The sequence below is a fragment of the Dipteris shenzhenensis genome, chromosome 8, assembly GCF_047967505.1.
Source record: "Dipteris shenzhenensis isolate YYH24624 ecotype China chromosome 8, Dip_SZ_1.0, whole genome shotgun sequence".
NCBI classification, from domain to species: Eukaryota; Viridiplantae; Streptophyta; class Polypodiopsida; order Gleicheniales; family Dipteridaceae; genus Dipteris; species Dipteris shenzhenensis.
The window spans coordinates 39,749,907-39,763,581 of record NC_141603.1 but is presented as its reverse complement, the minus strand read 5'-3'; positions in this window follow the sequence as shown (position 1 = coordinate 39,763,581).

The following is a 13,675-nucleotide window of genomic DNA, read 5'->3' as shown; positions in this document are numbered from 1 at the left end:
ACCGTGGTCTCAATCATTGGGTCCAACACACGGACTGAAAACGTTTTTGGAAACAGTGCTATCTATAAGCTCCACCGGAGTGCAAATGATGAGCAATATAGAAGTTTTAGGACTCCTGAGTCCATCAGAACTGACAAATCTGCAAATGGTTACTCCAAACTTGAGTTCCAATACCTAGGTAGAAAAACGTAGGAACTGACACAATGAATCAAAAATCCAATGAAATGATCCCAGATTCAAGAATGAAGGTGTTTCCAAGCTCTTGAAGTGGAATGGACATAAAAGCAAGCAATAGTTGCCTCTACAAGTCAATACGGAGTCTCTGTCATCGAGCGGAATAGGGAAAAGCTCAAAAAATGACTTTTTCTTTGAAAACACTTAACAGGCTCTCAAAACCACTTCGCAAAACCAAAGTGACTTTTCTAAAGATCCCTCCAAGGTCTCTACACACTCAGATGCAAGTAAGGTCACCCACAAAGCTTCCCACAGAGCTTCTCCTTCCTCCTAGAGAGCTACTAAGCTTCTAGGCATTCATGCACGCTTAGCTAGATCACTCGAGCTCTAATACCAATTGAGAGTGCTCTCAACGGAAGCAAGAACAAAAGAGGGAGAGAGAGAGAGAGATAGAGGGCCACACAAGTTTTGGTGGATGCAGAACCACCCTAATCTTCTTTTCATTCATTTATATATGTGTTTGAGTATTGTACATAACTGGGGTAAAGGCACAGTGACCTTTAACCCCCACACACCATCTTTTGCACCACCTGCCTTCTCTTTAGAATCCCCGTGCCCTTCTCTTGTGCCTCCCATTGCTTCCCTAGCTCCTCCTTCAGCTTCCCCCCCACCTCCTCTTTGCCTTCCCTACTTCCTCCTCCCTGCCTTCTTCACCTCTCCCCCTGCCTCCTCTTTGCCTTCCCTGCCTCGTCCTCCCTGTCTTCACCTCTTCCCCCTCGCCTCTTCGCCCCCTTTTCCTTGCCATCCCTTGCTACCCCTCTTCCCCTTTCCTGCCTCCTTCCCTGCCTTCTCCCTCCTTCCCTTAGCCTACTATCCTCTTTCGCTTTCCTCTCGCCTCTTTTTTGCCTCCTCCTCTAACATCTCTCTACCTCACCCTAATTTTTTATCTTTTCCCTCCCTGTAGCAGGAGCGTTTGTGCTTGTTTGGAGAAAGAAATTCTTGGTGGTGACTCTTGGTCTAGCCAGAGGGGCTCTATGGCATCATCGTCGAATCCCACAGCCATTAAGGTCCTTCTTTCTCTAGCAGACAAGCAATAGGTATAGCGAGTAGTTCAGTCCCTCCCAGACAAGGTGATCGTGGGTAGAATTGTGGGCCTCACACCCACAAGGAGATAGGTGCAAGAGTGGATCTAGGCGAGCTTGGCACTAGAGGGTGACCACATTCAGGAGGTTACCATCTATGGAAGAGGCATCTTCCTCATCTAGTTGAGCTTCCCCAATACTGCCTTGACACTTGTGGAGCAGAGCCCCATCCTCCTTGGCCCACATTTGGTGTACCTCTTCCCTTGGTACCATGGATTTATAGTGGAGGACATAAACATGACACACCATGTTCCCCGTTTTTTGGTTACACTCTTCCTGGGGCTCCTAAAGGAATATAGAGCCATCTGCCCCTCCATTGGTCAAGCATTTGGCACTGTGATGGAGTCTCTGGAAGATTTGGCTGCATTAGTGGTAGTAGATGATGGGGTCCCCAGGATTATACTGGTGGTTGAGAGCTTAGGGTCCCAAAGCTGCTGATCCTCCTAGAGACACTTGAAGGGGGTACACTTTGCCAACAAGTGGAGATTTTTGGGTTACTAGGCCAGTGTCTTCATTGTAGATAGATGGGTCACCCAGCCAAAGATTGCCCTATGACGTCCAAGGTCGAGCTCCCCCCCCCAACCCCCATAGAGTAGGCAGAGTTAGTAGGCTAGAGCCTAGCACCTCCCTAGACAGGAGTAGTAGGAGTCTCAAACCCCCTAGGTGATTGCTTCAGAATGGGACTGGACCCAAGTTTAGGACCCAAGTTAAAAAGAAAAGAAACCAAGCAAATAGGCTCAAAAGCACCATAGGCAAAGGGCTAGATGCAGAGAGAGAGAGAGTATCTTGAGAGGCACCTGGGGAGGAGTAGCAATCAAAGGCCATACATAGAGACCCACCCACCCAGTGGCAGGGGCTAGTGCTCAGCTAGGTGGTCCTTGCAGGATGGAGGTCTAGTGTGCACATTCACCCTTGTATCAGTAGCGATCCTCGAGAGCTCTTGATGTTGTGATGGCAAAAGCTGTGAACGTTAGCCTGGGAGTAGTTGAGGAGAAGCACATTCAGAGCCCGACGAGCCTAATTAGCAGGGGGCCTATGGTCACCCATACTCCCCCCACCCCCATCTCCCCCCAGATCCCTCTCCCTTTGCACTGCCCCCCCTTCCTCTTGGGTTCCCCTTGCCCTGTCCCCCCCTTTGCCTCTCCTACTATCGTCATCCTCACCACTCGTTCCCCTCCCTCCACCTCCCCTCCCCCTCCCCCTCCTCCTCTGCCCCCCCTCCACTTCCTTAGTAGGTTCTTCAGCCTCCCCCCCCTTCCCTACCTCGACTCCCCTGCTAGCGAGCAAGAGTAAGACAGTGCCCCCTTCCGCTTCCTCATTGTAGTATCTCGTCCCCTCTCTTCATTTGGAGGGGGAAGCCATTGGGAAGGAGCACTCCTAGTCAGCAGCTCCCAATTTCCAACCACGGCATCCCTTACTGTGGGACTTCTAGAGATTGGGACCCTAGAATTATGTAGATATTTCGTACTCTTACCCTCTACCCTTGGAGGTAATGCTTGTGATGTTGCAGCCTCGGAAAGGGGGTTTGATTAGTGTATTGGGCTCCCAAACACACCTAGTTTGGAGATTCCAGCTCGCCTCCATAAGGTTGGAGAAGTGGTTCCTGGTGGTGTTTGATGCTATGATGGGAGATCAGATTTCATGCATGATGGATGAGTGGATGGGGCCATAGGGACTTGACCTTTGGCACGCCCATGGTGCTGAGTTGAATTTTCAGTTGTGCTTCACACAAGAGAAGCCGATGTGTGGTTTGGTGCTAGGAGTTATTAGATTGTTGGTTGAGGCAAAGGTTGATCATGCATACTACTAGCCACTCTTGAAGTGTGCAGACTTGTTCGAGGTAGAAGTCTCCTTCATGATTAAGTGGGCATGGAAGATTGGCATTGAGCCAGTGTCCACCCTAGTATGCCGCCTTGTTTTTTGCATCCTCATCCTCATGAACTAGACCATAGTGAGTTGCAACATGCATGGGCTCCATGACCATGCTCATAGTCAACTGTAGTACCTGATCCTTCGGTAGGAGCTATAGAGGGCAATGGTAGGGCGGGTACTGGACATCCTTTTGATTTAGGAGCATATGTTCTTAGCATCGGACATTAAACGATGACACCACCTCCTCTCGAGGAGAGGTCCGAAGGTGTGGCCCTCTCTAGTCATTGTAAACAAACTTCAACAGGCAGATGAAATCACACAAAAGATCATGTAGGCCATATCCAAAGATGTGCACCTGAATTCTAGCCACCAAGTCTTGAAGGGCAGGGGAATGATCAAATGGACTTTGGGGAGAACACTTTATCATAGCCAATGGCCCCTCATCCTAATCTGTATACAACCTAGGGAGGAGATCCAGAGGGCACCCCGTACCCCATGGCTACACCTTATAGACCGATGCCTAACGAAAACATACCTATGCCAAGGTACATATCAGTGAGGCTAGTAAACCTGAGCCCATAAACTTGAGCCCACCACGCATGTCGATTCTAGGTCCTACAGGCTAGGAATAGTGAAAACAATTCCTGTTTGGCTGAAAGACTTTTAGAATCCACCCCAAGTGCCACCCAACTATGGTACCATGCCAGTTCCTCAAGCATCTCCGCCTGTTGCAACATAGACAATGCTCATTAATGAGGCTATGAGGATCCTAGTGCAAGCACTAGGAAGGGGGACCGTGCCACAAGTGGTTATGGGTAGACATACTAATGCTTCATGGAGTCATCCAGTCACCATCTCCAAGCTCATAAGTAAGTTCTTAGGAGAAGGAGATCCTGTATCTCATGTTGAAAGGTTCGAGTAAATTTGCGAGACCTTTGGGGATATTGGCGACTTAGATAAGGTGAATTAATTTGGGGTAAGCCTAGATGGAAAAGTAGGCCAATGGTATAGAGCCTTAAGAGTAGAGGAGAAGATAAACGGGGAAATGTTAAGGAAAGCCTTTATAGTGGGGTTTTCTCCCACATGCTCGAGATGGAGTTTGATCAATCAGTTGTATGAGGTTAAGCAAAAGGAACACAAAGTCGTACGAGAATACATCACAAGGATTAAACATATGAATTCCCATTCCTAACCACATGAGAGGATCAGTGATGAATGGCTTCTGCCTTGATTCCTCATTGAATTAAGGGATACTAAGTTGCATGATCATTTGTTCACCTTGAATCCCACTTCCTTCGAGCTTTGTAGCAAGATTGCCATACTCTTGGATGATAACAACCAAAAAAGTCACCTTATTAATATTTGGGAAGGCTATGGACTAGGATTTCATTATCCAGGCCTTGCAGAACATGGGAATCCTCCAACCTTTGTTTCTTTCGTGAGGTTGCTCCTATCTAATGTTTCAACTAAAGTTTGTGTGAATAGGGAGATGAGTCATCCCTTCCCCCTCATAAGGTCTATCAGACAAGGATGCCCTATTGCACCACTCCTCTTTGCAATTGATGTTGATTCGCTAGGTGGCTTATTCATAATGAGGCTGAGAATAGTACTCTCAAAGGTATAGAGCTTCCCTTAGGCAAACAACTTATCTGCCCTAGCATGTGCTGATGACACCAATTTCACTCCAAAGAACAATTGATCAAGTTTTGAAATGCCTTGAAGTTTTCTATGAGGCCTCAAGATCCCTAATCAATCACTCAAAAATAGGATATGCAACTCTAAGTGGAAAGGAATAGGAAGACTTGAGAGATCTTGGATTCTTAAGAATCTCACATGGCTTGACATTTTGCCTCTTAGGAATACCAGTGGGATTTCAAATTTCAATGAAACAAAGATGGGACTAGTTTCTTGGCAAATTTAAGACAAAACTTGACAAATGGAGAGGGTACCAAGCTAACTTAGATGGGAGAAAGCTTGCTTTTAATCATTGCCTCTACCATGTGGCCATATTTTACCTCTCTTGTTAGTAACCTTCAAGAGCTGGGCTGGAAAGTTTTATCAAGTTATGTAGGTCCTTCTTGTGGGGAGGTCCCTCTCGACTATCAAAAGTAAGGTGATCCTTTTGCACAAAACCTAAAGGTGAGGAAGGATTGGGTGTTGTTGATATTGAACAAGCTACCCACAGACTCTTAGCCTCTTGGATTGTCAAGGCTATTCTTAGTCCTCTTAAAGGGGTGCATTTTTTTGGCGAGCAACCTTTTGACGAGCATGTGCAAAAATGCCGAGCTTATACTCTCTCTCTCTCTCTCTCTCTCTCTCTCTCTCTCAAAAATGCCGAGCTTATACTCTCTCTCTCTCTCTCTCTCTCTCTCTCTCTCTCTCTCTCTCTCTCTCTCTCTGTGTCTCTCTCTCCCCCCCCCTCCCCCCCCTCCCTCCCTCTCTCCTCTCCCTTTTTTCCTCTCCCATCTCCTACACTCCCCTATCTTCCTCCCCCCTATGTTTCCTCTCACGTCTCCTACACTCCCCTATCTTCCTCCCCCCTTGTTTCCTCTCACATCTCCTACACTCCCCTACATCTCAAGGACTCCTTTCCTTCAGGGGGATGGTTCCACATTGCTTTGAGCAGGTCACCTTTTTGAGCTCCCTGATTGTAGGCTCAGCCCTCCTTGCTCCTTTCCCGATGGGGCTGGTTCCTTCCTTCAAGGGCCCGGCCCCTCCCTTCATGTTGCTTCCTCTTTCCTTGATTTGAGCTTCTTGGTTAAAGGCTTAGCCCTTCTTGCTCCTTTTGTGAAGGGGACTGATTCCTCCCTTCAAGCTCCTTTTCCTCGTAGATCCTTCTTCAATTTGAGTTCCTTGTCTTTTGCACTTTTTGCCCAAACGGCGACTTGAGCTATAGAATCTACTTTCTCATTGTAGATAGCTATAGGAGAGGTAGGAACATTTGATCTATCCATGACCTAGGCAATGCATCTACATGTGGACGGTGACCTCGCTCCATCAAGAAATCAATTCCCAATACCATCACATTGTAAGTCTGTATTTTGTGTAAGTTCTCTAAGTGTAATGCGTTACTTTGAAAATGTATGTTGATTTTGAAATAGAATTTTTGCATAGCAGATGTATTTTCTTCAGACTTTGAGGAGTGGGAACCAGTCGAGTGCTTCTTAGGTAACTTTACTACCATTCATGAGAATTTAGGTAGGCAAGCGCATGTTGGAGAGAAGTCCTTTGCTTCAAGATAGAGAATACCTATTGATATAATTCCAAATACATTACTCCAAGGATGGCATTCTTCTATGGCCATCTTCAATGCATTCCACCACCACAACTTGAAGACATGGATTGCAACATGATGGATAGAACAGTGCAATCATACAAGGATAAGATTGCAAAGGATGTGGGCATGGACATGGAGTTTACATTTGGCTCTAAATGGGTAAGCTTGTCTTGGTTTATGCCTCTGCACATTTTTGCTTCTTGTTTGCAGAATATCCAAATGCACAGAACAAAAACTATGTGGTCATGCAAGCATCTACATAAGAATGCACTTAAGGAATTGCTTGGGGTGAATTGGGGAAGCAGGTGGACAAAATGGTGATCTACTATTTCAATGCCATGCATGTAAGGACAATGTGTTTGTCAAGTACCACATCTCTCACCAGATGTTATATTTAGATTTCCAATATAGGCGCTGGAAGAAAATAGGTGGCAATTGGCTCCCCCTTAACTCTAACAATGATATTGATTTTGATTTAGGACATGTTAAGAATGTAACTATTACATTACAATGGACTCTCAGAGATGTGAGGGAACACCTATTAGTTATGGAGGATGGCATATCTGAGTCCTTGCATTTTACCTTAATGTGAAAAGGTAGGCAAGCATGTAGTGCCACTTTTATTTCTCCTACAATATTGAAGATGGTAAGCAATGTGGGGTAGAACAATTGTGGATTTGACATTTTCCAATTTATAGTGGTGCAATTTATTTTGATGTTTTAAATGGTTTGGTTTCGTGTCCAATTCCCCCCAAAAAATACGGTTTATTTTATTATTTATATTTAGAACATTTGGGTATATATAGGTTATAGAATTACTTTAGTTTCAAAATTTCACTCTCATAGCCATAGTTCTCCTAGCTTCGAAACTGTTCATAGCCATAGCACTCCTAGATACCGAACTACCATGGATTCTGCTAGATCTTCCTTCAATAATTTCATCTTCCGTACTCTGTTGGTTGATCAGGAGGAGTATTTATTTTTAGTCTTTGATAAGAGTGTAGATATCCTAGGACCTACTTAAGAGGCTAGGATGATTTTGAAGACCTCATTAAGTATATGCAAGAGCACATCACAAGTTTTGCATACCAACTTGATGAGTCTACAAAGAGATGGGTACCAATTGATTATTTGAAGTACCTGTTGGATCAAGAACCTAGGTACTAGAAGCATTTAGATTGCTTTCGAGCCCCAACTTACACCCTAGGGGTTTAAGGAGGTGGACACCAATTCCCTCCTAGCATGTACAGTCATTGGAAACACAGGAAATAGGTTCCTATCCTAGGAAATGACCTTTATTTTCCTTCTCTAGGAAGGAAAAATGGAAGAGGAGGCCTAGGCCTCAAAAATTACCTCTGCCCCTGTTGATCCACTTATTTTTGTAGATGAGCCCAACATCTACAATGAAGAGCCCATTGATGAAGAAGCTGAGGATTGAGAAGCTATGTTGGCCCTAGAAGTGCTCCAAAGACCTCCTGAACCACCTTCCACTTTTGAACTTCCATCTACCCCAGGCACCACACAGCAAAACAGACATATGGTTTCTTGCTCCCCTTCTTATCGATGGAGAACAATACCTCTTTCTCCATGACATCGAGGTTATGTTTCGTCTCTAGGAGGACAAATCCCTTGGTGTCCTATGTGGATACGAGGTGGACACTTCTATGCAAGAACCTGGGTTTTTGGGAGAAAATGATTCAATAGAAGAGGTTCTTGCTTTAACACTGGCTGCAATAAAAGATGCAAAAACTTGATGTGCCAGAAGAAGCATCCATATCTCACTTCAAACAACAGGAGATCCCTAGATCCATCCTCATTGACAAAGGGGAGTGGATCGAGCATGACGACACCATAGAGGGGTAAAAAACTACAATCTTTGAATTTCTTGTCTCTTGGTATAACTTTGCTTTATCGGCCTTATAACATAATGTTGGATTGTTGTAGGAGGCATTTGATGTCGACCCGTTCTCATCTTGGCAATGCCTTGTTCGTGGTAGTTTCAGCTAAGATCACTCACTAGCACATTACCTCAATGAAGCAAAAGGGTGCTTCATAAAAGTTTTTGCCATCAGGAAATGATGACCTCTTGAAGTGCAAGGCCTTGTCATAGCAACTGATTGGCCATGCAGACATCAATCAAAATGTTGACAAGGTCATTTTGGTGAACCGCAGGGTTGCCCTCAATGCATTTGGCATCGATTTTCGAGGTATGGCATTGGCAGTAGCAGTCATGTCCTTGGCCAATGGTCATTTGGCACCGATTTTCAAGGTATGGCATTGATGACAACATTCATGTCCCTGGCCAGGAACGACAAGAGCCTTGATCTCTATCAACTAGGTTTAGAGCTAGGAGTTTATTTGGGAATTCAAATCCCAATATTCTCTATGTTTTAGATGCAGTAAAAAAGAAAAATAGGTTGTGAAGCCTTATTATAACAAAACTCTTATTTTTTATAAATACAGGTATCCTTTTTATACAATGTCCCAATTTTCCTTCTTTTACAAAATTTCTTTTATGTTGTCATTGTATTATATAGCATTAATTGTTGTTCGTATTAATATTTTCATTCATTATTTTGTTTAAGAGCATGCTATCAGGATAGATTTTTGCACTATAATGGTCAATTCTGAGCAATCCAGCAAGAATCTCACCATGACATAGAAGGCAAAAGTGCTCAGCATCATGCAGAAGCCCAAAAACACGGAGCCCTACCATGGAATGCATGCAACCCATTTAACCAAGTCAAATAAGCCCCATATAAACTGTGGTAGGTTCCCATGGTTTTTAGGCTCCCCACGTGATGCCGAGCACTTTTGCCTTCTATGCCACATCGATTATATTTATTTTTTAGTAGACATACCCTACATTGACATAACTCAAAGTAAGTTTTGGGAGGTGGACACACACACACACACACGAGTAGACCTAGACCATCTACCAAAACTTGACAAATTTTGTGATATATGACTAATGAAATAAAATTCCCCAAAAGGTGATGTATGGCATTGTGTGCTAGGACAAATCCTCAATTAAGCATCAAGCTAATCCAAATAGTTTGTCAAATAGATTTCCTATTTAAGAGTTCTACTAGTTCATGTGCCTTATGACTAGGGTGGAACTACCTTCACCTTGTGATGAAAGCTCTTAAAATCCTATGAATTTGATCTAAGCCTATGTGGATCTCATCTCCTTGCCAAATCTCATGATCTTGTGAATCCCATCCAATGGTGGAGAATTCCATTTCTTCAATTTCACTCTCGCTTTCTGTACATGAGGGTATGGCTCTTTTCTGCACTATACTCCTCAAAGCCAACCTCTTTCCTTATTGGCTTGTGGCTCAAAGAGAAGCCCCGCAATATCAGTCTCCAGGTACACACAACACTCAATTGACTGTCTCGTTCCCAATCTCCTTGCCACATTTTGGGTCCCTCATGCCATTTTGGTTGCCCTCGGTGGAGGCCCCAAAATGGTTGTAGACCCGCAATGCCAGTGTTGGGTGGTCTACAACTGCTTTGGGGACTCCACCATCATTTTTGGGCCCAAATTTAAAAAAAAAACCATTTTTAGTCCCTCGCAACCGTTTTCTTTTTTTTTCCTAGGGGTGGGAGGGGGTCCAAATTTTAACTTTAAAGACACAAAGGCTAAATAATGGACCAATTAGCTAGCTCTTTGGCATCTCAAATGCACAAGAGACTAGCAAGAATTCAAGTGGCACTATAATCCCATGTTCCTTGTCCTTAAGAAATAACAAACGAAACATAAAATGGGAGAGCTCACTTTGTGAATAGAGATAAGGGCTCTTTTTACAAAAAGAGATCGCTCTTTAATGTAGGGAGAATTCTCTCATCTTGAGGTTGCCAGTCAGCTTCTCAAGTCAACATCTTGGCTACATACTTCAAAGTTAATACAACCTTAGATGTCATTGCATTTGTTGGGCTATTAAACACCAATAAGTTGGATCAATAAAAGAAGAACCTCTTTTTTTACTTCAAGTATTAGCCTTCTTTCCAGGTACACCTCCTATTGTACATGGATTCCATGAAGCTCACAATAGGATCTATCCAATGTTAGGACCATATTCAAAGCAAGGTTGAAAGGAACATCCTCCTCCTATTAATATGTGGGAAGTAATGGGCAAAGTATCAAGTACTCTGTGTTGTTGTGGGACAAAGAGAAACTCCTTCACCAAGGGAAGTTTCTTAGCCCAAGAGTGGATGACACAATTTAATAGTTCAATGAATGGTTTCACCGATTTTTGTTGAGAACAAGGGTGAAAGACTCTAAGATGAGCCTCACCATCAAGTATGTCGGGTATTCACCTTCATCATACTCAATGAGAAGTGGAGTTGTTATGTCTCATAGCTTGGGATGCAGAAGTTGGGCTCCAAATGTAAGTCATTCCTTTAAATTCTAATGCATTAGCAACCTTCACTCAAGGTGGAGGTCATTGAAAGAAATGATTATCCCTTTAAGGACTATGCAAAGAGAAAAGTAGTTTGGCAACCAATGCAGCAAGACACTCTGAGAAGGAATGCATGTCAAAGAACCATTTTCGTGCACACGTGGGATCTAATGTAAGTATTCCAACTCCAGAACAAGTAAATCCTAAGTTGTGACCTTGATAATAAGACCTTTTCAAGATTAGGAAACTTCTCCTCCAACTAGTCTTTAAATTCAAAAAAGGCATAATTCATCTCACAAGAGAACATATCTATACATTAAAGTCAACCTCTCAAAGGCCCTTTGAAGCCAGTACACCATTTTGATACTAATTTGCATGTGTCTTCTTTTCACATACTCTTAAGGTATTAAGGATCATCTTTGATACTTGCTCAAGAGGATCATCTCTAATGCTTACTCAATGTATTTACATTGCTTTCCAATTACCATATCTATACTAATTTGCGAGAAATCTTTTTCTTTTCTAATCTTCCTTAAAGTATTTGGACTTAAGTGTCTCTTTTTAATGGAGTGAGCATTGCTAAAGACATGGTGAAGGTTGCTTGCTTAAACATCTCCAACTTAGTATCCTTGAGCTATTGAGTTTCCTTGGTGAAATAGAATCTTGTAAATAAGACCAATTCAACACTTCTTAGGAAAACTTTCCTTCTATCAACATGGTTCCATTTTCATTTCTCCAGGTTTTTATGCTAGGGAAAATAGTGTCAATATCTCATGTCACTAATGTCATACTCAAAAGCGAGTTAAGTTTTCATCTTTGTGCTAAATCAAACCAATGGCTAATGAGATCATGTGCTACAAGAGCTCTGCTTATTATAGCTTTATGATGTAGAGTGATGGATCTGAATTAGAAAGTTGAAAAGGGTGGAAGCATGCTAGTGTGCTACACTATTATTGCTTGTAAGCACAACTAAAGATCCACTATCAAGGCATTACCAATGCTATTCATAAAAAACTAAAAGTGCTTTTACCAGTAGTTAAATTACAAAGAGTCTTAAAAGCATATCATTTGTTTTCATTCATGTCTAATTAGCATGAATAATAATACATTTGTCCAAAGCACCATCCATTTTTGCAAAATGATTGTGAATGACATAAATATCAATAAACACATTAAATTTCTAAAAAAATAGGTTCAAAATGCAAATGTTTAGGAAAGTAGCATAAATAAGAACACATTTATATTAACCCCTATCATCATAAGTATAACACAAAAAGCATTAACCATGAGCAAAAATTTGGAGACAAATGAGATTCTAGTCCAAACGATTTATTTCCAACACCTACTCAAATGTGTTAAAATGCTATGATTCCAAGTTGGAAATGTGAGGACCACCAACACACATGCATTCAAGAAAATAAGAACATGATAGGATCTATACATAACCCTAAGATAAGTTATCATACATCCAAAGAAATATATCGGTCTAGGTACCTAGGGCTTTTCTATAATCCTTAAACATGTAGGTGAACCATACCAATGGCCCATAAATCAACACATTGATATCATTAGATCCCCTCTACATCACGAGGATTTAACGTTTAAAACTTCTCTCAATGCAAGCCTTTGGTGAATAAGATCCTTGTTGGTATTGAGAGCATAAAATTATCAAATACTATGAAAAACATGAAAGCTATCTAGCATGAAATACCAGTGATTTGAGAGCCAATAAACACATCGAAGGCAAGAATATATTGATGAAAATATTCAACAGAAATGTTGCACAATTTGTAGCATCATATAACAAACTTATAATCACATAGACCCACCTGCATAAAATACTACTTCAAGAGATACTAGCATCAAATAGATATGCCAACGTGCACATTAGCTTAAAACATTATGTAAAGATAAGCTACATAGGATTCTGAAGAGAGATGAAACACACCAAGAACTCTCAATAGTAACAACAACATCATTATAGAGGAAACCACCTTGCACATGAGCGGTGAAGCATCTATCGGTGAGTGGCAAGAACATATACGATTAATATGGAAAGAGAAGCATGGCCAATCTGCTAGTTGCACCAACATAGAGAAAGCATGGCCAATCTGTTGGCTGCACCAACATTTTTGATGAATTCGAGAACCTTGCCACCATCTATGAGTAGCTCTGTAGAAATCGATGGAGCCATAGCACGGTGGCTCCCATGGAGAAATAGAGGAGCCACAAGATTGAAACCAACTAGAATAGACCAACTGCATGAGAGCCTCCAAAAGCCCAACCTTCACAAAGCCTCTCAGTCACATAGAGTAAAACATGGGGATTCCCATTTGGCATTGCATAACCACGTGCCAACCAAACCAAAGAACCCCCCACAAGTTTACCCCAGCCTGCAAGTGCTAACAACCCCCATAAACTGAGTGGGGATAACAAAACATAGTAATATCTGCAAAGCAAAGTCCAAAATGATTGCAAGAGGTCCTTCTTCCTGTACTAGTCCAACAACATGTTCATCTTTCCAATCTTCGACAAGACAAGCTTTTCCATTTAGATATCTTGTCTTTACATCAAAATCTTTCACGTAGTAGAACTTTCCACGTGTCCATCATGCCCAATATTCACAAGTTAATGAAGACTTTGTGCCTTCATGATCTCTATTTTTCCTCTTTTCCTTGGTTGCATAGGCCGGCTTGCTATTTCTAGCAAGGACATTCATATCAGCTCTCCTTTACTCACTCAAAAGAACACACACGATATCTTGGAAATTAAAAGTATCAGAATTTAACCTTAGAGTGTTCACAATC